Below are 22,883 nucleotides of genomic sequence, written 5' to 3'. Positions count from 1 at the left end.
CGAGCGGGTTCCGGGAGGAAAACGAGCCAACCTGTAAAATGGAGCAACCTACACAAGTAATTCTTCAGGAATTATTACAGCCTCAGACTCGCACGCAACTGGAGCTGAGAGGACGCTGAGGGAATAACCAGCACGGTGCTCACAGTCTTAATATTACTTAAAAGTTTATTCTCCTCACATTGGCCTGGCTTAGCACAGGAATCACCTAATTGTCTGATAAGTACATGCAAAATTACTTCTAGTGGGTGCCGTGTCATATGCAAATCGAGCCTGTTAGTGGCTTTTCAGTGATAGCAGTCAAAATAATTATATTTGCTGCTCACAGGAACAGCCACTGAACACCACTGGGCAAAATGAGGTTTTATGAACAAGATAAAAAAAAGGCAAAAAAAAAAAAAAAAATTCCGTGTTTTCTTTGCTGCTCAATATGCATAAAAGTACCTGCAGGAATATTGTGCTAAAAATCTGCCAAGCAGCCCCACAGAGCACACTTTTAATAACAATTGTATCATCACCCACTAATCCAAAACTGACACTGTTTGTCCTCAGGTATTTGCAGCATTCTGCTTTATCGCTCCTGATTGGAAAAATGCAAATTATGCTTTTTTCCTTCTATTTTCTGTTCACATAGCAAATGAGAAAGCCTTTCTAACTCATTAAAAAGCTCATTTGTCACATTCCTTTTCAATTAACTTTGCCCCTTTGTCTCCCATATTTAATCCATTTCTGAAAGGCATTGCTTCCCACCAGCTCCAAACCTGTGCCTGCTGGAGAAGGGACTGATCCTGACCCATGGGTGTCACACGGAGCAGAACCTTGCTCCTCCCTTCTCCTCCATCCTCTACACAGAGACCTTTTGGAGAGAGCCCAGAGGAGGCTCCAGGAGGAGCAGAGGATGGAGCAGCTCTGCTGGAGAAAGGCTGGGGGAGCTGGGATTGTTCACTGGGACAGGAGAAGATTTGGGGTGACCTCAGTGTGACTGGGGACAAGGGATGGAGGGGATGCCTCAGGTTTAACTTTTCTATTTTTCAGGTTCTGTGCTGCTTTAGTGTGTGGGTCTGGGCTTCATATTATGGGATGGTGAGCTCTGTGCACAGAGCAGGGAGACAAAACAATTCCTGCTCCAGCTGGGCACCAAGGACAAATGATCCAAACCTCAGCCCAGGAGCACAAACAGCGTGGGCTGGAGAGAGAAAAACAAGCAGGATGGGAGTGCCTGGGCTAAAGCTGGAATGGGACAATGAACTGCAAGGTGCAAATGGAGCAGAGCTGATCCCAGTGAGAGCCCCCGGGAGCGCTCGTGCATTTTGGGACCATTTTGGTTCCTCTTGGCTGCAGCCCTGGCTGGGCTCTGCTGCTGCCCAAGGTGGATCCATGAGGAGATCCTTTAATAAATCCCTGCTTTATTCTGTGACTCTGTTTTAGGTCAAGGCATGGAGGGACAGGGCACAGGGAATGGCTCCCACTGCCAGAGGGCAGGGCTGGGTGGGAGATTGGGAATTAGGAATTGTTCCCTGGCAGGATGGGTAACCCTGGCACAGGTGCCCAGAGCAGCTGTGGCTGCCCCATCCCTGATCTGGACAAGGTCTCCTCTTCCCCCTCCTTGAGGATTTTTGGCAGCAGAGACATGTCCCACGTGGACACTGCAGACAGCTCAGGAAGAAAATTCTGTTTCAACACTGGTGGAAATCGACTTTGCACATTCCTTCCCTATTGGGCTTGTGCAGAAAAGGTCAAAGTTTCATTTGAGCGTTTATGAAATATTTGGTAGCCTTGGATGGAGAATGCCCTTCACACAGAAAGCATCTTAATTAACCCCAAATCATTGAGCATACCTAGAATCTGCTGAAATGGAAATAACATCCACAGGAAGCTATAAATGTTTGAACTTCTGGTGTCTCCAAGCTGCTGGAGGTACCAAAGGCATTAAAACCAAGGCTCAGGTTTTCAGGTGGCTCTAGTGCTAAATGCAGAAGTCTCATTGCATCCATGCCTTACTGTCACTGCTTTTAGATAACTCTTCTTTCTCCTCTCTGTTTCCTTGTCTCTCCCTGTTTGTGTGAAATTGCCTGTGAGATCAGCAGAATGAGGGACAGTTGTGTGTCCCCTGTCAATGCACACAAAGCTCTTCACAGAAGCCACAAGTGGAAGTGGGATATCATCATCATCATCATCATCATTATTATTGTTGTTGTTGTTTTGGTTTGTTTTTGTGGGACCACTCAGAAATGTTGGTTGAAACCTGGATCAGAAAATATTTAGTTCCTGTTCTTCCAGGATTTTTTTTCACCAAAAAAGCTCAGTACAAAGCTGTTTATGGAAATTAATTCTAATGGCTTCATAGAATCTTCTGTTCCCACTGTAACACTTCGCATTACACAAGTCTTGCCACAAAGGAGATAATAGGCATGGGATATATTGAATTAGTAGATAAAGTTCTTATCTGTTCCTCTACATTACTTCCCTGGGTCTGAAATGACAAGTCATAGTTATTAAAACCATGGCAAATTGCCTGTGATTAACAAGGAAATAAATATATTATCCTAATAGAATTATCTCCTCCATCTGAAGCCCATGACAATTTCTGACAACATCCCGAAAAACGCTTTGCATCCCAGTTACCCAGAGGTCTGAGAAGAACATCCTGAGCTGTTAATGAACCGACCTTGCAATTAAAGCACATCCTTTGAGCTGGATCCTTCCTGCTGTGGGGGCCTGGGGGAACCTCCAGGTGTGTCCTGAAGGGAAACCTGAGTTCACTGTGAGGGACTGGGGAGGAACAGCTGTAATTTACCAGTAAAGGGTGCTAAAAATGAAACATGAGCTGAAGCAGGGTAGATTTGGATGGGATATTGGGAATTGGGAATTGCTCCCTGTTAGGGTGGGCAGCCCTGGCACAGGGTGAATTCCCAGAGCAGCTGTGGCTGCCCCTGGATCCCTGGCAGTGCCCAAGGCCAGGCTGGACACTGGGGCTGGAGCACCTGGGACAGTGGGAGGTGTCCCTGCCATGGCAGGGGTGGCACTGGGTGGGATTTGGGGTCCCTTCCCACCCAAACCATGCCAAGATTCTGTGAAATATTGAGAACAACAATAAGCATCCCAAACTGAAAATGAGGCATGTTTCTAAGTAGGGCATTTCTTAACCACAGCAGGTTTGTAAAGTGCTCTCCCACACACAAATGGTCTCTGAATCTCTTGGGCAGAGCCTCCTCCCAGCACAGACCAGAGGGGCTCCAGCTGTGCCTCCACAGCCCAAGCCAGGCTGGGGCTCAAGCCAAGCAGCACAGCCATGGCACAGCTGGGACAGCCACAGTGCACAGAGTGCCACCACAGCATTGCAGAGAGCTTCAACCCATCCAGAGCAACACCAAACCCCTTCAGAGAGCTTCAACCCATCCAGAGCAACACCAAACCCCTTCAGAGAGCTTCAACCATGCAGAGCAACACCAAACCCCTTCAGAGAGCTTCAACCCATCCAGAGCAACACCAAAGCCCTTCAGAGAGCTTCAACCCATGCAGAGCAACACCAAAGCCCTTCAGAGAGCTTCAACCCATGCAGAGCAACACCAAACCCCTTCAGAGAGCTTCAACCCACCCAGAGCAACACCAAAGCCCTTCAGGAGGCTGCAAGGACCTGCCCTTGCTCTTTGCCCACCCTTTACACCCCTCCTGTCCATGCCCTGCCCCTGGGTGCCCTCTGTTCCCCGTGTGGTTGCTCAGCACACCTGGGCACTCCCGGTGCCACTGCTGCCAATATCAGTCACCTGTGCTGCACAGCTGCACCCACTGGGGGTGGGAGAATGGGCCCAGCCCCATCCCAGTCACCACAAACTGTGTGCCTGCCCAGCCAGGGCCGGACCCCAGCAGATCCTGAGTGCTGGGCCCATCCCAGAGCCAGCCCAAGCTCTGTCCAGGCTGCTTATCCCAGAGCCACGGGCTTCCAGGCTTTTGGGAGGAGACAGGCTGACAGCAGCCCTGCCTGAGCAGGCTGGGCACGGCCACCAGCTGCTCCCAGCCCCTGGTCCCTCAGAGGGAGCCCAGCACAGAGCTCTCCTCCCTGGGACACCCTCCAGCCCACCCAGCTGGCACCCAGGGGCTGGCAAAGCCCACCCAGGAGGAGTCTCTGCAGTGGGATCACCCATTATTTTGGTGATGCCAGGGGAGTTTTAAAGCCAGCTCAACATTCAGAACTTGTTCTTCTGGCCTTATCAAGACTGAAATGCTCTCCAGGTTCTGGGAGAGGAGAGCCAGCAATGCTTCAGCCTGCAGCTGTTCAGAGCAGATATTCCACAGAGGATGCTGCCTCTGAAAAAGCTAAAAACAAACTGTTATTACTTGGAGAGAAGTGCTCTTGTCTCCAGCCAGGCCTGTGGAGGGATGTTGTGAGCAGCAAGAACAGAATTTGTTCCACAGAAGCACGAGGAGTATTTTGGAAATGATTGTGAGGGTGGGAATCCTGGTTTTCTCAGCACCAAACAAACACATAGCAACCGGTCTTTTCCTAATAACAGGAGATTAAAGCTGGAAATGGGAACTGCAGGGAGAGATGAGCAGCATCCAGCCCCCAGTTCCAGCAGGGCCAGAGTGGCTGGGTCAGGCAGCAGCAGGAGCCAGGGCAGAGGATGTGTGGAGCACTCTCACTTCAGTTTTACCACTGGCAGTGACAGCTGGACAGGCAACACAAGGACAATGAAGCCTGGGTGAGCCATGGCTTTGGAGAGCACGGGATCAGAAATGAGTGGGAAGCCACATCCCAGCACCCCAGGGTGCTGCAGCACCTCTGCCCTCCTGGCACTGCCCAGGCTTCCCGTTTGGGCTGAAAACCATCAGTGCCACTGGCACACAAACACTGCTTTGTGTTTAAACACCTCCTAAGTACAACCAAAGCCCTCGCAGAAACTTCTCACCCTGACAAATTCAGCTTTCCCCCAGCCAAGCCAGCCTAAAAAGCAGCCTCTGCATTCCTTTCATGAGGCTTCTTTTAATATTTAGACCAAAATATTATGATTGTAGTTATTAATTAGGCATTCCCTAAGTACTGTTTATCTTTGTATTTGAGTCATTTCCTGAGAGTATCTTTATGAAAGCACCTGCCAATTCGGCTCCAGAAATCACACACAAAACCAATCTGCATTTCCCAGTCACACCCCTTCTGTTGTGAGTAATGACAGCTTAAATCAGTCACCAGCAGCGTGGGGCTGCCTTGGCACGGGCTGGGAGCAGTGACGTGGAAATCGATGTTTGCACTCGCAAATCGATCACGAGTGGGGAGGGACCCTCTGAAGGCTTCACCCAGCAGCTGTGCCCTGACACAGCCACGGGCTGCAATTACAGCAACAGGCACTACAGAGCAAACAAGACACAGAAATCCAGTAAAAAAAAACCAAAAACACAACAACAATTAAAAAAAAAAACCCAACACAACTCCCTAAACTCGGCAGAGAAAGGAATAATCCTGTGTCTAATTCATCCCCTCTAAGTGCCACCCACCAGCACATTACTGAGCCAATGCACCAAGTAACCTTTCTAATCAAAGCCAGTAAGGAGAACAAATGATCTAAAGAACAGATCCAAGATTAATAAAAGAAAAAAACCCATTCTAAGCAGAAGTTTTTATTCTTTTATTTCTGTGTGTTGCTACCAAAGCAGCTCTGAACTGGAATGCCTTCACTGGAATGCCTTCCAGACCACCTGGCACTTACGGCTTAAAAACATTCCTGTGATAACACAAGTGTAAAATGGTTGTTGTAACTGTTTAATTACCCACAAGAGAGGTTATGCTACCATACCTTTTATTTGAATTACGGGTCTTGAAGTGCTGGGCCCTAAGCCTGAGCACAAAGGTGGAGCAAAGGAGGCTCAGGGGGGACCTTGTGGCTCTGCACAGCTCCTGCCAGGAGGGGACAGCCGGGGGGGTCGGGCTGGGAACAGGGAACAGGGACAGGAGGAGAGGGAACGGCCTCAGGCTGGGCCAGGGAGGTTTATTTCCAATACTGGGGAAATTCCCCCATGGAAAGGGGAAAGGGCTGCCCAGCCCTGGCACAGCTGCCCGGGCAGGGCTGGAGCCCCCATCCCTGGAGGGATTTCACAGCCCTGTGGGTGTGGCAGCTGGGACAGGGGCAGTGCTGGCCTGGGCAGGGCTGGGAATGGTTGGACTGGATGTTCCCAGAGGGATTTTCCTCCCCCAGCTTCTGCAGCTCTGTGTTTTCCAGGCTTGAGCAGCAGGGCTGGGTCACCCTGGAGCACACGGGCAGGAGGGGCAGGGAGGCAGATCAGAGCCACAGCCGTGTCAGGGGAGAGGGACCTCTGGAGACCACCTGGCCCAAGCCCTGGCTCCGTTTACAGGTGGTCTGGGTGCAGATGGCTCTGGGTGCAGGTGGCTCTGGGTGCAGATGGCTCTGGGTGCAGGTGGCTCTGGGTACAGGTGGCTCTGGGTGCAGGTGGCTCTGGGTACAGGTGGGTCTGGTACAGGTGGCTCTGGGTACAGATGGCTCTGGTACAGATGGCTCTGGGTACAGGTGGCTCTGGGTGCAGATGGCTCTGGGTACAGGTGGCTCTGGTACAGGTGGCTCTGGTACAGGTGGCTCTGGGTGCAGGTGGCTCTGGGTGCAGATGGCTCTGGTACAGGTGGCTCTGGGTGCAGATGGCTCTGGTACAGATGGCTCTGGTACAGGTGGCTCTGGGTACAGGTGGCTCTGGTACAGGTGGCTCTGGTACAGGTGGCTCTGGGTACAGGTGGCTCTGGTACAGGTGGCTCTGGTACAGGTGGCTCTGGGTACAGGTGGCTCTGGTACAGATGGCTCTGGTACAGGTGGCTCTGGTACAGGTGGCTCTGGGTACAGGTGGCTCTCGGTGCAGGTGGCTCTGGGTACAGATGGCTCTGGGTACAGGTGGCTCTGGTACAGGTGGCTCTGGGTGCAGGTGGCTCTGGGTACAGGTGGCTCTGGGTACAGATGGCTCTGGTACAGGTGGCTCTGGTACAGGTGGCTCTGGGTACAGGTGGCTCTGGTACAGGTGGCTCTGGGTACAGGTGGCTCTGGTACAGGTGGCTCTGGTACAGGTGGCTCTGGGTACAGGTGGCTCTGGTACAGATGGCTCTGGTACAGGTGGCTCTGGTACAGGTGGCTCTGGGTACAGGTGGCTCTCGGTGCAGGTGGCTCTGGGTACAGATGGCTCTGGGTACAGGTGGCTCTGGTACAGGTGGCTCTGGGTGCAGGTGGCTCTGGGTACAGGTGGCTCTGGGTACAGATGGCTCTGGTACAGGTGGCTCTGGGTACAGGTGGCTCTGGGTGCAGATGGCTCTGGGTGCAGGTGGCTCTGGGTGCAGGTGGCTCTGGGTGCAGGTGGCTCTGGTACAGGTGGCTCTAGGTGCAGGTGGCTCTGGGTGCAGGTGGCTCTGGGTACAGATGGCTCTGGGTGCAGATGGCTCTGGTACAGATGGCTCTGGTACAGGTGGCTCTAGGTGCAGGTGGCTCTGGGTACAGGTGGCTCTGGGTACAGGTGGCTCTGGGTGCAGGTAGCTCTGGTACAGGTGGCTCTGGGTTCAGGTGGCTCTGGTACAGGTGGCTCTGGGTGCAGATTGCTCTGGTACAGATGGCTCTGGGTACAGGTGGCTCTGGGTGCAGATGGCTCTGGGTACAGGTGACTCTGGTACAGGTGACTCTGGTACAGGTGGCTCTGGGTGCAGGTGGCTCTGGTACAGGTGGCTCTGGGTACAGGTGGCTCTGGTACAGGTGGCTCTGGTACAGGTGGCTCTGGGTGCAGGTGGCTCTGGTACAGGTGGCTCTGGGTACAGGTGGCTCTCGGTGCAGGTGGCTCTGGGTACAGGTGGCTCTGGTACAGGTGGCTCTGGTACAGGTGGCTCTGGGTACAGGTGGCTCTCGGTGCAGGTGGCTCTGGGTACAGGTGGCTCTGGTACAGGTGGGTCTGGTACAGGTGGCTCTGGGTACAGGTAGCTCTGGTACAGGTGGCTCTGGGTACAGATGGCTCTGGGTGCAGGTGGCTCCGTTTACAGGTGGCTCTGGGTACAGGTGGCTCTGGTACAGATGGCTCTGGGTGCAGGTGGCTCTGGTACAGGTGGCTCTGGGTGCAGGTGGCTCTGGGTGCAGGTGGCTCTGGGTACAGGTGGCTCTGGTACAGGTGGCTCTGGGTACAGGTGGCTCTCGGTGCAGGTGGTTCTGGGTGCAGACGGGTTCTGCCTGCAGCTCTCAGATATTCTGAGCAGGTGAAGAGTGAGGAGTCCTGCAGAATCCCTGCATGAGTCCCCTGTGCCCGCTGAGCTCCCAGGCTCAGCTCTGGGTCCAGCCCAGCCCTGCTGGCTCTCAGGCTGGGCTGTGCCCGGGTCAGACCCACCCTGGGATAAAGGGGGAGAGCGAGCCCAGCCCAGCCAGGAGAGCACGAGCCTGGGTCAGCACCTGCTCAGCCAGGGAAAGCACGAGCAAAGCCAGATTATGCAGCAGCTACATTTCATCTCTTTACCTCCACGCACCTGAATTGCAAACACACTTGGGATGAGCTTATGAAGTGTTGAAGGCCATGAATTCCACGCCACACTCAGGAGAAGGGCAGCACAGGTCAGCTGGGCCCCTGGAATGAGGAGGGGATGGTGCACGACACACGCTGTGCCCGCCACAGAGAACGTCCCAGCCAACTCAAGGTGGCACCTGCAGCTCTAAAACATCACATTTGGATTGGATTTGTCAGTTATCCGTCTTCCAATCAATACCCCAAACACACGTTTACTGAAATTCATTTCTGTAGCAAATCCAAACATCATGTACACTGCAAAGTGGTTTTTTGATACAAAACACGATGTACACTGTTTGGAAAAAAATCCTTCGTTGTATTGTGTGCAAGAGGAAAATTAATATTACTGAAAACCTTTCCAGTGTGAGTTGTCTGGTTTTGAACAGCAGCTTCGAGCAGGGTGCCAAGGGAACACACAGAATTCAAAGTATTGCTTCAGATCTGGGTGTGACTCAGTTTCTCCCTGAACCAAAATGATACTGGATGAAACCTCAGCCATGGACATCCCACCTGCTCATCCAACCCCTCAATGGTTGAAAAAAATAAAGTGGTATTTTAAATTTCCATCTGCATGAAGGAGAGCTCTTCTGGGGCAGGGAAAGGACATTTGTGTGCCCAGGCTGGGGCAGGGGTGAGGCAGCATCAGGTGAAAGCTGGAGGAGAAAACCTTTGGGTTAACCACCACCAGTGCTTTGGCAGAATTAACCTTTGCAAGAGGCCAGATCTTCTTTAAAAAGGGGAATTGAGACTTTAAACTGCCAGAGGGCAGGGCTGGGTGGGATGTTGGGAATTAGGAATTGTTCCCTGGCAGGGTGGGGAGGGATGGGATGGAATTCCCAGAGCAGCTGGGGCTGCCCCTGGATCCCTGGCAGTGCCCAAGGCCAGGCTGGAGCACCTGGGACAGTGGGAGGTGTCCCTGCCATGGCAGGGCTGGCACTGGCTGGGATTTGAGCCCCCTTCCAACCCAAACCATGCCAAGATTCTGTGAAATATTGAGGACTGCTGGATTTTGCCTTCATTCATGGGGTTATTCTCCATTTGAAAGACCTATTTCCTTTCTGACCTGAGGAAAAAAGACTTCAGAACTTTCCTTGTCTGAGCAGCCGCCCGATAAAAAGGTGAATGTGCAAGGTGAATGTTCTCCCTGCAGGAAGGCCTGGCAGGAGCAGGGCTCAGCAGCAGGGCCCGAGGGCTCAAGGGCAGAGCCCTGCAAGGCTGGGCTGCTCCCTGTGTCCTGTCCTGGAGCTGGCAGCTGGGGCTGGCCAGGAGCAGGGGGATGCTCTGGACGTGTCCCCTGCCCCGGGACAGGCCCTGAGGGTGTCCCAGAGCTGCTCTGTGCCACAGGGGACAACCCCTCCCACACTCAGCATTTCACTCGTGGAATCTGGGATTGTGACGTCCCCAGGATCCCAGACTGGTCTGGGTTGGAAGGGACCTTAAACCCCACCTCAATCTCACTAGCCCAGGCTGCTCAGAGAAGAACTTAACTTCATTTTCACGAGCACTTATCTTTCAATTTATCACCCAGACTTCCTTATTATGGCCTATTATGAGCTGAGCTTTATATAATTACCAATTTTTACGCACAGTTCTGTCTCTTTCCCCCTCGGCTCAGATAAGGACTTATCTCCCTCACGCAGGCAGGGAACATCCCTGGCCAGCAGAGCCCAGCTGGGGGCTGCCCAGAGCCCTGTGCCCTGCTCCCCTCCCCACAAACAGCATCTCCTCCAGCTGGAGCTGCTTTTTCCTTCTTCCCACCCTGTTCAGTGGCTCCATCTCCTCCCAGCCCTGCTCCCTCCACTTGGTTCTCCTCTGTGATCCACCTTTTCACCCACCTCACAGCCTGCTCCTCCTTGCCCTCCTCCTGTTCTTCACCTGCACCCACAAACCCTCCCCGGGGAGGCTGCAAAAGCAGCAGGTGCAGCCCCTCCCTGTGCCTCAGTTGCCCCCAGCTCTGCTCACCTGAGCCTGGCCATCTGTCTGGGGCTCCCTCAAAGCCCTGCAGCACCAGCCTCAGCTCCTGCTCCACATCTGCCACTGCAGGGGCCAAATCCCACCCTGCCAAATTAGTTCTGTTTGTTAAATAAGTTCTTTTCTTCAGAAGAGCACGCCTCTCAATCCCACTGTTCCTGTGCTGCTCTCCCACCCCCCTCCCGGTGGTTTTTAAGTGGTGTAACAGATTAATCAGTTCATGGCTTATTCCTTGGTCTGGCTCTCTGGATTTTTTAAGGGCTTTTATCAATGTTTAAGGTTGGATTGTGCAGAGGTACAAAGCACACAACACAGCAATAAGAAAACCTGTGAAAATAGTAGTTCACACAAGTCAAACAAATACAGCATGGCGAGAGCAAGGTTAGAATTAGCACTTTAGGTAAACCTAGGAAAAGATGAGATTTTAGATGGATTTTTGAAAAGGGCAAATTTTGAAATGGCAGCGTGGCGGAGAGAGGAAATTGTTGTGCTGGCTGCAAGTGTCACCTTGCAAAGGCAAACAGGGATGGTTCACTTTCCTTTAACCACAGAAACATTCCCTCCATTCAGCAATTTAATGCCAGCTATGAAGGCACAAAGTCAGGGTTTTTTTTACAAGTTGTTACTGTGGAAAGGGCAATTGCTATCACAGCCCGTGCTGGCCGTTGTCTCAGGATGCAGATTTAAACATCCAGGAGCAGAAACAGCGAGGAAGGAATTGTTCCCTGGCAGGGATGGAATTCCCAGAGCAGCTGTGGCTGCCCCTGGATCCCTGGCAGTGCCCAAGGCCAGGCTGGACACTGGGGCTGGAGCTCCTGGGACAGTGGGAGGTGTCCCTGCCATGGCAGGGGTGGCACTGGCTGGGATTTGGGGTCCCTCCCCACCCAAACCAGGCTGGAGCTGTGGCACAGCAGCTCCTCAGGGCCAGGCAGGCTGGGCTCCACACAAGGAGCTCTGCCCTCCCTTCAGAAAATATCCCTGGAACTCCTCAGAGATCAGTTCTTGAAATTTCACCAATTCAGCCTCTGACCCACTGCTGGTTGTACACTGAATCAAAATGCTTTTTTCTTGTGTTCAGAACTGCAGTGGTTAAAAGCAGCTCTGCATTTTATCCCACTATTGAAACCGTTTGATAGGATCAGCTTTATTGGCTTGTCTTTGCCATTTTAAATTAGATTTGTTTTCCACACATTCTCTGATCCCCCAGAGTTTGCTCGTTGTGTTCCAAGTTAAATCTTTAAAGAGACATTTTTTGTGTAACCCAATCCTGTTACTTTGGTGTTTGGGCACTTTTAACCCCCAAATGAAGCACCTTAAGTCAAATATTCTCCCTTTTCCTTGAATTAATCCTGTTAGCCAGTATGAAGGTAGGAGCATCAGGTTTCCACATGACCCTGCAAATCGAGGCACCAGCTGGGCAGAAATCCATTTCTGAACAGCCACATGAGCATCCCAGGCTGGGCTCCATTTAATCTCCCATGCCTGCCCACAGATAACAGCTCCCTCCACAGCCCTCACAGCCCTCCCGGCCGCTTCTCCCTCTCATTTTTCACTGTGCAAAGCTGAACTTCCCCTTCCAGGCCTCCTCTGATGAACCAACGGCCCTCAGTAATATTTCTCTGCAAGTTATTTTTGCTGCAAGTTTAAAGACATCTTTTATTTTTAATGCCTCTGCAATTCTCAATCTGTTCAGTGGCATTTAAACTCCAAAAAGCCGGTGGGAAGACGAGATGTGCTTCAGATGAGGCAGCGCTGGCCATCTGCGTGCGAGGGGTTTGTTTTGAAACAGCAGCTCCGGGTGCTCCAACAACTGCTCAGAGCCAAGGGTGCCTCAGCTGCCAGGGTGGTGCTGCCAGCCTGGGATCCTGACAGCTGCGGGCAGTTGGAGATAAACCCAGCTTTAAGCCAGGCCTGGCTGGGCTCTGCGGCCAAACCACGGCCCCTGGAGGCTCTCTGGGCTCAGGAGCCACCCCCACACCCTCGCCTTGGAGGGGTTTTTGGAGGTCTGTCCCGTGGTTTTCACACCACGCCCGTGGTTTTGTGGGTTTTTTTTTTTTCCCCAAGTGAATCCCTAAGGACATGAAGCAAAGCCAGGGGCATCGCCTTGAGGATTCTAAAATAAGTCAGGTGCCTGCATTTGTTGGTAAAATAAATAACCATCCCTTTCTCCATGCTTCTGGATGTCCAGCTACAACAGTGGACTTGCAGCTGGCTTGAGTTTTGCTCCCACCACAACCGAAAAAAGATGAATTTTTGAGGAAGTGGCTGTGGCTCAGCTCCACTGACACCTGAAGGCTGCAGAGTTAGGCTGAAACAGGAGCCACGGGAGCGCTGGAATCAAAGCAATTTGGGAAAATAAGGAAATTAAGGGGGAAAAGGTCAAACCCCCCTTAAGAGGTTATTAACTTGTACCAGTTGTACTTGCAGGGCTACAAATCCAGGCTGCAGGAGCACCTGGGATCACACACCAAGCCCGCCTCTGCTGCTGCAGAGATGGAGATTTGTTGGCCCAGTGAAGCGTTAGCGCTCAAATAAATGAGCAGTTTATTGACCTTTGGGTGGCTGAGACAAAACTGAAAGGCAGAACCACTCCTGGAGCAGGCAGGCGCTGGGGCTGTGCTGGGAAGGAGCCCTGAAGGGCACAGGGAACACGGGCACCTGCCCACAGCTCCCGCCAAGCACCCAAAGGCGCCGCCCTCGGCTCACCTGGCTGCTCACCCGCTCTTGTGATCTGCTCCTCTGTCTCCTCCCCAGCGCAAGGGCTGCCAGAATTCTGGGGGAGAAAAAGGCAAGGCCGTTCTCTTCCTGTCCTGAAAGGGTTTCTGATCTGTCAGCGGCGTTCCCGTCTCCGGGAGCGCCCGAACACGCGCGGAGCTGGCACGTGGGGAGGGGGCTGCTGGTGAGCACGGTGCTGCTGCGTGGATTCAAAGGTCTCTTCCAACCTTCACGGGCTCCAAATGCCCCAAGCAGAGACAAGGAAAGCACCCACAGGCAGCACCTTTGAACTCCCAAATCCATATTATGGGTCAGCAGGACAAAGGGGGAATGACTCTTGTAAATAGTCCGTGTCTCCAGGGGACAGCTGGAGTACCAGAAACGCTGGGCTCCTGCAGGGCTGGACTAATTCAGTAGCTGAACACAGAAAAATGGGGGAAACCTCTTCCTGTGTATTGTGGAATGGACATAAGGAATTCAAGGCTGATGCAGAAAGCTGGACTAAGAAAACAGCTGCTACTGTGCCTGGTGCACAACAACAAAGAGCAAAATGCTTCGTAACTTGCAAATTAAAAATTGAGATACGAGGGGGAGCTTAAGGAAAGTAAGCATGCTTCATGGAGGTAGCACAGAAGTGGAGCTGGAACAAGGATCCTGATGTGCATTCAGGAGCACAGGGCACTGATCCTGCAGGTCAAGCAATTAAATCCTGTTAATGACCTTGCCCCTTACCCGCAGCTTGGGACTCAGCACCTGCTCTCACCCCACTCCCAGGGAACCCGGGCTTTGCAGGAGGGGTGGAAATCTGTGTCCTCTGCCATGAAAATCACACCTGAGGACTTCAGGAACCGCTCACCTGGCGACTCAGGTACCTGCAGCTGAGCCTGGCGTAGGTCCTGATCCACTGCCAGCCACGGAGAGGCAGAAATTCTCTGTTTTGTGGTTTTCCAGAGTGCAAGAACTGAACCCAGAGTCACAGCCACGTCACCTGGCACAGACAGCAGAGCACGGCTCGGGTTTGGGGAAGGAGGAGCTGCAGGAATGCCCTGCTTGGCTAGGGGAGGCCAGGGAAGGGCCAGGGAAGAGGCAGAGGAGAGGCAGAAGAGGCCGTTCCATTCAATGTCTTATACTGCCACCACCTGAGAAGTTCCCACTCATTCCCAGCCTCCTCCAGGATCCCTGCACCCCCAGTCCCTCCCTGGCACGGGGAGATTTGGGGCTGGGCAATAAAGAGACAAGGGCAGGAGGAGATCCAGCCCAGGGCGAGCTCGGGGAGGTCGAACCCGAGCTGTGAGAGCACAGGGGACCACGAGGGACAGGTGTCCCTGTGCCCACTGCTGGCTCTGCGTGGCTCAGGGGAGATTGCTGATAAAAGCCAATTGCCCAGGCAGGGGCTCACCCCACACTGCCCTCACAGGGCTGAATTCTCTCGTGCCAGGGCCCTGGCAGTGCTGGCTGCTGGCAGACACAACTCAGCTTTTCCAGGGGCAGGCTGTGAACAACTCCTCAGAGACAAGCACAGAGGGGGAGCTGCAAAGCAGGGCACGAGGCACTGGTTCTCTGCTCCTCAGCACCCCCAGGCCAGGCTCTGCTCCCAGAATCACCTCCAGACTGTCCCAGGTGCTCCCAGCCCCAGTGTCCAGCCTGGCCTTGGGCACTGCTGGGGATCCAGGGGCAGCCACAGCTCCCAGGGAACAATTCCTAATTCCCAATATCCCACCCAAATCAACGCTGCTCCAGTTAAAACCATTCCCCTCTCTCCTGGCACTGCTTTGGACAGAAGCTGCACTGAAGTTCCTGGCTTTGCCCCCAGCAGTGACACTTCCCATCCCACAGCCACTGCTTTGATTGCCAATGTCACCTTAATTTCTCTTTCAAAACACAAGCCTCTCTTGCTTGGGGATATTTCAAGATTGCCTTCAATAAATATGAATGCAAATTTATTCCTTCATGATTTGTCATTCACTGCATTACCACTGCCATGGAGCAGGAGAGACCTTCATCTCCAAACTCCTTGATAGGGATTTCTCCAAAGGCAGATTCTTGATCTCCCAGTACACCTTTTTGGCTTTTATAAAATAAATACATCAAAGAAGATATTACTCAGGCTTATTTGATGTTCAGTGAGAAGTCATCCCCACCATGGGAAGATAGGAGCTACCAACCTCCTCAGTCAAAGAGAGGAATGAAACCCTCCTTCCTGGCAACCCTTCAAAAATGGATTTTCAGGGCAGCAAAGGCCATCAGGACCCTTCCCACCACTCAGGGGCTCCCTGCTCCCAGCTCCAAGAACTCTGGACCTGGAGACTCATTTATTCTCTTACCTCCCTGCTCTTGGCCCTTTCCAGTGCCCCCATGCCCAGCCCTGCCCTCGGGGGAGGCTCCTGCCCCGCCAGGGACGGAGGTGCCAGTCAGGCACCCCTGGGGGATCACTTTTCTCTCCAGCCCAAATCCTCACAGCAAATACAGCCCCCAGAGCAGGGCAGGTGGCCAGGCTTGGCTGCAGTTGCTGCATTGGCTGCTCCAGGTTTGCCCCAGGTTGAAGGAAATATCAGGATTTTTATGGCCTGATCTAGCTGAAGTTGTGTGTTGAGATCCAGGGTGACGCTGGCATTCAGGATGCCACGAGATGTCACTTCTGCTTACGTTCAGCAGACTTCTGGAAGATAATCTGCTGTTTCTAAGGGGCTGGAGAGGGTTTGCATTTAGGCTGGAGACAAGGCAGGAGGGAACCCCAGGAAGAAAGGCACACTTCTACACTAAAGCCCTCATGAATATTAATGGGGCCAACACAAAAGAAGCTGCAGCATTAATATGAGGAGCATGATAAAACAGACTTGAGCTTGTGACATGTTCAATCTCTCATTTAATTTTTATAGGAGTTGATTAAGATGCCTTTGCTTGAATTTTTATACTGTTTACTATAAAACATTATCATTTTCTTCAAAATCTATTGAGACAGACAAACCACACATTTGCCAAGTTGTTAAATAAATAGTATTAAATCAACAATACCCAGGGTCCCCAAATGCGAGTCATTTCCATGTATATTGATTTTAGTTCCATTTGCTGCAATAAAAGTTTTGTCTCCAAGCAGAAGGCAAAAAACCCCAACTATTTTATCAGATTGTTTTGGTTTTAATTCTTGAAATAATGTGTCTCTGCAGTCCCTGCGTGGGGCAAACTGGCCCTGAGTGCTCTGAGAGAGAGCTGGGGGAATTCAGAGGGGGACAGCAGCTCCTGCCCCAGGGACAGCAGGGGAGGCCAGGAAGTCACAAAGGAGCAAATCCCCCAAGAAACGGGCTGGGAGAGCTGGGGGTGACCACCTGGAGAGGAGAAGGTGCTGGGGAGCCCTCCCAGAACCTTCCAGGCTCCGGGGGGATCACAGGGACCTTCAGCAGGAACTGATGGGACAAGGAGCAAGGGGTGCAAAGTGAAAGAGGGGAAATGTAGCTGGATCTTGGGAATTGGGAATTGTTCCCTGGCAGGGTGGGCAGCCCTGGCACAGGGTGAATTCCCAGAGCAGCTGTGGCTGCCCCTGGATCCCTGGCAGTGCCCAAGGCCAGGCTGGACACTGGGGCTGGAGCACCTGGGACAGTGGGAGGTGTCCCTGCCATGGCAGGGTGGCACTGGGTGGGATTTGGGGTCCCTTCCCACCCAAACCATCCCATGGCTCCCAGCAGAAGCTGCTGCTCGAGCTGACAGGGATCTCCAGTGTTTTGCCACACTCGGTGACACCCCCCGAACTCCAAATTTTAGCAGTTTAATTCTGGCACAGCAGATCTGCAGCACATTTTACAAGAGGCAGCGAGTGTAACTCAGCACAGGAAACAGCACCAAAGCTGTGAAGGAGGAAGCAAAGCACAAACTCTGAGAGGATAAACTGGGAAGCGGCTCCCGGGGCCAAGGAGTGGGCAAGTGGCAGCAGGGGAGAGCTCGCCCTGCCCAGCAGGAACCACAGCAGCTGCTCTGCACCAGCCAGAGCTATTATTTTGTATCATTTTTCCCAATAAAATAATTCCATCAAAATACAGATTCAACATAAAGCAGATAAATCAGCGCATAAAATCAGATTCCACAGAAAGCACAGAGTCTCTCTTCTAAGTACAAGGAAATTACGAGAAAAATATATTTACTCTGGCCTTTTTCTACCTCCAAAAGCCAAGTTTTCAAACCACTTTTTTTGTCTGGGAAAGAAGTGGAATCCCCACCTTCAGATTTACACCTGCTAGAGAACAAACCCCCCTGGGTCCCAGGGCTGGGCTTACCACAGAGCTTCTCTTTCGATGGGTTAAAGCCCTGGGGTGCTCTCAGCCACTCGTGTATGACTGTGACACATGAGAGCTGCTGAACACGGAATGGGAAGAGGCTTTTAGAGCAACAAAGTTCACCTTGTTAAAAATGCACTCCCTGCAGAGGCTTCCACATCCCCCATCCATCACCACGTCAGGCTCTGGCAGTTTGGGACTGCTCAGTCAGGAACGGGGGGAACAGGAGGGAACAGGAGCCCAGACTGCTCCTCAGAGCAAAAATAACTCCAACACTCAGCAGCCAGCGGGGCTCTGGGAGCAGCCCCAGGAAAAAGGCTCCTCACAGACTTCTCCAAAGCCTGGCTTTGTGTCCAGCATCTACAGCATCTTCATCAACATCCACACCACAGGCACACCCACCTACAGCCACCCACATCCACATCCACATCCACATCCACATCCATACCCACATCACCCACATCATCCACATCATCCACACCCACCTACAGCCACCCACATCCACATCCACATCATCCACATCCACATCACCCACATCCACATCCACATCCACATCACCCACATCCACATCCACATCCACATCCACATCACCCACATCCACATCCACATCACCCACATCATCCACAACCACATCACCCACACCCACCTACAGCCACCCACATCCACATCCACACCCACATCCACATCATCCACATCATCCACATCCACACCCACCCACAGCCACAGCCATCCACACTCTCACCCACATCATCCACAACCACCTACAACCACCCACATCCACATCCACATCCACATCACCGACATCACCCGCACCACCCACATCACCCACACCCACATAATCCATATCATCCATATCCACATCATCCACATCCACACCCACATCATCCACACCCACCTACACTCTCCCATCTCCACATCCACATCCACATCCATCATCCATATCATCCACACCCACATCCATACCCACATCATCCACGTCCATATCACCCATATCCACATCATCCACACCCATCTACACTCACCCACATCCACATCCACATCATCCACATCACCCACATCATCCACATCACCCACATCATCCACACCCATCTACACTCACCCACATCCACATCCATATCACCCACATCATCCACATCACCCACACCCACACCCACCCACACAGCCACAGCCATCCACACTCACATCCACAACACATCACCCACATCATCCACATCTGCATCCACATAATCCACACCCACATCATCCATATAATCCACATCCACATCATCCACATCCACACCCACGTACACCCACCCACACCACACACATCATCCACATCCATACCCACATAATCCACATCCACATCATCCACATCATCAACACCACACCCACATCCACACCCACATCATCCATGTCCATATCCACGTCATCCACGCCCACACCACACCCACACCACGCCCACACCACACCCACATCACCCACACCACACCACGCCCACACCACACCCACATCACCCACACCACACCACACCCACACCACACCCACACCACACCCACACCACACCCATAGTCACACCACGCCCACACCACGCCCACACCACGCCCACGCCCCTCTCACTCGGCTGCTCCCGGCTCCCTCGCCCAGAGCCCCGCTGAGCCTCCCCAGGGCTGGGCTCCATCAGATGTCAGACGATCCCAAAGCAGTGCAGCTGCTTCCTGCCCAGCTCACCGCGGTCTGAGCTGAGCACAGCCTCACTCCTTCCAGGCTGCAGGCACACCCCCTCAGAGCCCACCCCCCCGAGCTGTGCCCCTCAGCAGCGCTCCCAGCACAGCCCAGCTGGAGCAGGGCACAGCCTGAGGATTTCACGGGCCTGGAAGAGGTCTCACGGTGGGGAATAACCAGGTGAGGGCAGGGTGACTGACAGCACAGCAGCAGCAGCAAAGGGACTACTGAGAAATTTCTGACTTCCTACCTGTTCAGAGCCCTGTACAGAGAAGGGTGCTAAATCCAGAGAGATGTCACTAATTACTGCTGGCTCTAAGCAAACCCTCCCTAAATGCAGGGCCGAAAACTGCCTCACCTGAGCCTGGCAGCACGGTGGTGCCTCTTCTCTGGCACACGCAGTGAACTGCTGACATTTTCTGTGCCAGAGCCTGCTTTGCTGCCTGTCCTCACCCCGCGGCTGAGCGCGAGCGTTCCGTGTTTCAGGAACAGCCTGCTTGGAAGAGGTGCCAGAACGTTCCCTGCTCCTCGCCCTGTGACAGCACCGGGCAGCCTCACCAGGCTCAGATCCGTCCTGTTTGCCTCGCTTCATTTCACAGATTGCCAGGGGAGCTGCGAGAGCCGAGCTGCAGCAGGAACGCAGCTCCCGGCCAGGCACAAAGGGACAGCCCCAAAATGCCCCGTGGCAGCGGCCCTGAAGCTGCACAGCTGCCCCAAAACATCCTGAGGCAGGGTTTGGGCAGGGGCAGGTGCTGGAGTGGGTGAGGAAGAGCGGGAGGAAGGGCAGGGGGCTGTGAGGGGTGGCTGGGCCGTGGTCCTGTGCCCGTGACAGCCACGAATCATTGAATCATTCCCTGTGCTGGCAGCAGGGATGGCAAAGCTGATTTAAAATCTGGGGGAAACGGCCAAAAAGCAGGGAAGTGTAAATGAACAGAAGGTGCCCGGGGTGTGAGCTGTGCCAGGGCCCTGCAGGCTGTGCAGGGCAGGAGCTGGGCCAGCCTGGGCTGCACACCCTGCTCTGGGTGCCCACACCTCTGATCCTGCCCAGTCCCGACCCTCCCGGGGGGCTCTGGGGGCTCTGACCCCAAATTCTCCAGCTCTGGCAGGGAGCAGCCCCAAACTCCCCCGGCTGCTCAGGCCCAGTGTGGTTTTCCAACTGCATTTCACAGAATCCCAAAGTCACAGAGCTGTTCAGGGTGGAAAAGGCTCTGAGCCCACCAGGTCCAACCAGCCCAGCACTGTCCCAGCCAGCACTGCCCCTGTCCCCAAGTGCCACAGCCACAGGGCTGTGAAACCCCTCCAGGGCTGGGGGCTCCAGTCTTGCCAGGGCTGGGCTGCCCTTCCCATGGGGAATTTTCCCAATATCCCACCTAAACCTCCCCTGGCACACTTTGAGGCTGTTTCTCTTCTCCCAGGTGTTTCCCCCTTACCTGGGCAAAGACCCCGACCCCACCTGGCTGCACCTCCTGTCCCTGGTCCTTCCTCAGCCCAGATGCAGAGGGCACCAGCTGGGATGTCCACGGTGTCAGAGCAGACAGGACCAGCCTTTTCCTCTCTCCCCACAGGCACCAAAGCTCATGGGCAGCTTTTCGGGGCACGAACAGGATGGGGATAATGAGGTTTTAAGTAGGCACCGTGGTTTATTACAAATTTATCTTTACTCATAAAACGTCCCACTAGTAATATTCCTGTCTGAGGCAGAGAATGAAATATCAAATTAAGATCCAAATACTCCAGTACAGCCTAACCACTTTGACAAAGTGATCTGATATAATTCATTCCTCTTTTAATAAAATGAAGTGAATCTTTCAATAACACTGGCTCATCCCATCAGACAGGCTGGATATCCTGAGGTGCTGTGGCAGGCTTTGGTGTCTGTCAGCACTAGGACTTCGCTGGTAGTACATGAAGTTTGTGGATTGATTCGAAGCTGGGGTGGTGAGCGAGGCGAGGAGGCAGGGATGGGAAACACCTCTGGGTGGGCTCCCACTGGGCACAGGAACAGCAGATAGGGTGAACAGAAATGCCAGTAATTCACCTGGATGTCCCACGGCCCTTGTGGCATCACGGCCTCGGTGGGGTCAGAGGATGAGCCGGGGGATGAGCCCAGCAGGTGCAGCAGGAACCAGAACTTGCTCTTTTCCAGTGGCTGGGGGGAAGGAGCACGTCCTTTGTGAGCAGATGTGGGGGGTTCTCAGGAACACTCCCCAGCTGTGCCCCCTGACCTGCACCGTGCCTGGGTTTGCCTCTGCCCAGAAGCTGCAATTCTCTGCAGCAGATGGGAGCTGTTACCTCTGCAGGCAGGTGGGCTGCTGTGTCCCCCTGCCACAAGTACAAATCCAGGAAACAAGTGCAACCCTCTCAGTTACTCCACAGCAGCTTTGTATGGAGAGGAGGAATTGTAATTTAGGATTTGTCAGCTGGTGTCAGACACTGACAGCTCCTCGTTTGACTCCTTTCCTCCCTCCTTTGTGAACAAGCCCCTGGGCTGGGAACTGGAACCCTTCCAGCCGCCCCAGAGGGAGGAGCTGTGGCTGGGCAATCCTGTGTGGCACCACTGATTCCACAGAAACCAGCAGTCATTGCCCAGAGGGACACAGCAACCTCGTTAGTCACCCAGCTCTCTCTTTATCTGCCACTGCACAGCTTCCCTGCTTTGTTTTGCCATGTACAATAATTGCAGAGGAGTGGGAAATGGCCCTTCCATCCAGCCTGGCACTCTCAGCCCCTGCTGATGCCTCTCATGAGGCTGCTCAAGGAGAACGAGGATTCAGGCCCAGGCTGCAAATTCACCTGTGGGGAGAGGGGCCACCTGAGACCAGCTGTGACTACAGCTTTTTATTAGACCCCATACTATTTTTAATAGTTCATTACGAGATAGAAAATGATTGTTATTTTCACGTGCAGCCCAAAGAGCAAGTGGAGAAAGGCAGTTGGCCTCTGCAGCAGCTGTTCCCAGGGAGGAATAAAACCCTGATTTGCCTCCTGGGAACGCTTCCAAGAGCGACAGCAGCTCAGGGAAAGCAGAGCTGAGCCCGGGAGGCTGAGCACAAGGACCACAGCTGGGAGGGATGCTGTTGTGTCTTACTGCTCGTGCTGACGGGCTGCTCTCACGTCTGGGGAGCACCCACATTTTCCAAGGCTTGGAAGGATCACACCTGCTAAGAACAGTGCCACAGCCCTTTTTCCTGGTGTTTCATTAGTTCTTCCCCTTTGCTGGAAAAACTCGCAGGAGTTTTTCATTGCTCCCCTCTGTGCTGAGCCTCATCCTTCCCACCAGGTGCATTTGCTCGGTGACGAGCTCTGCCCAGACTTTGGATCACTCCACCACTCCAAGGAGGAGAAAGCCCCTCCTGGACAGCAAGGAAGGGACTATTTTGCAGAGGCAGCAACAGGAAAATAAATGTGTGTGGTTGTAGGGGGGGGACAGGCAGAGCAGTCAGCACTCCTGGCTCCATGGAAAGCTCACCCTGCAGCCCTGGGCACTTCCTCTGCCTCCTCTGGCACTCCAGCATGTCCTGAGCCCCCACTCATTAATCTTACCTGAGCAGGGATGCCTGGCTCTCAGGCCACTTTAATTCCCAAACACACTCAGCGAGGCTCAGGTGGGATTTGGGGAAAGTTTCCTCCCCACAGGCTGCTCAGGCCTGAGCCCCCACCCTGGAGGTGCTCGGGAAAGGAGCAGACGCTCTCACACCGGGC

At 53.4% G+C, this 22,883-nt stretch overlaps 1 long non-coding RNA gene across 2 annotated transcripts; it reads right to left on the bottom strand.

The window, feature by feature from the left end:
• Window positions 1-8,165: 8,165 nt before the first annotated feature.
• Window positions 8,166-9,710, bottom strand: LOC128810591 (uncharacterized). Of its 2 annotated transcripts, none has more exons than XR_008438076.1 (3): window positions 9,590-9,710; window positions 8,479-8,671; window positions 8,166-8,241 (listed from the first exon to the last, which is right to left on the bottom strand). It is a non-coding gene; the product is annotated as an uncharacterized LOC128810591 (long non-coding RNA). The 2 variants fall into 2 exon arrangements; XR_008438077.1 differs by having other exon boundaries at window positions 8,489-8,671.
• Window positions 9,711-22,883: the final 13,173 nt, after the last annotated feature.

This window comes from Vidua macroura, chromosome 8 (assembly GCF_024509145.1).
Source record: "Vidua macroura isolate BioBank_ID:100142 chromosome 8, ASM2450914v1, whole genome shotgun sequence".
In the NCBI taxonomy this organism is placed as follows: Eukaryota; Metazoa; Chordata; class Aves; order Passeriformes; family Viduidae; genus Vidua; species Vidua macroura.
The sequence above is the reverse complement of the archived record's forward strand: the minus strand, read 5'-3'. Positions and strand labels throughout refer to the sequence as shown.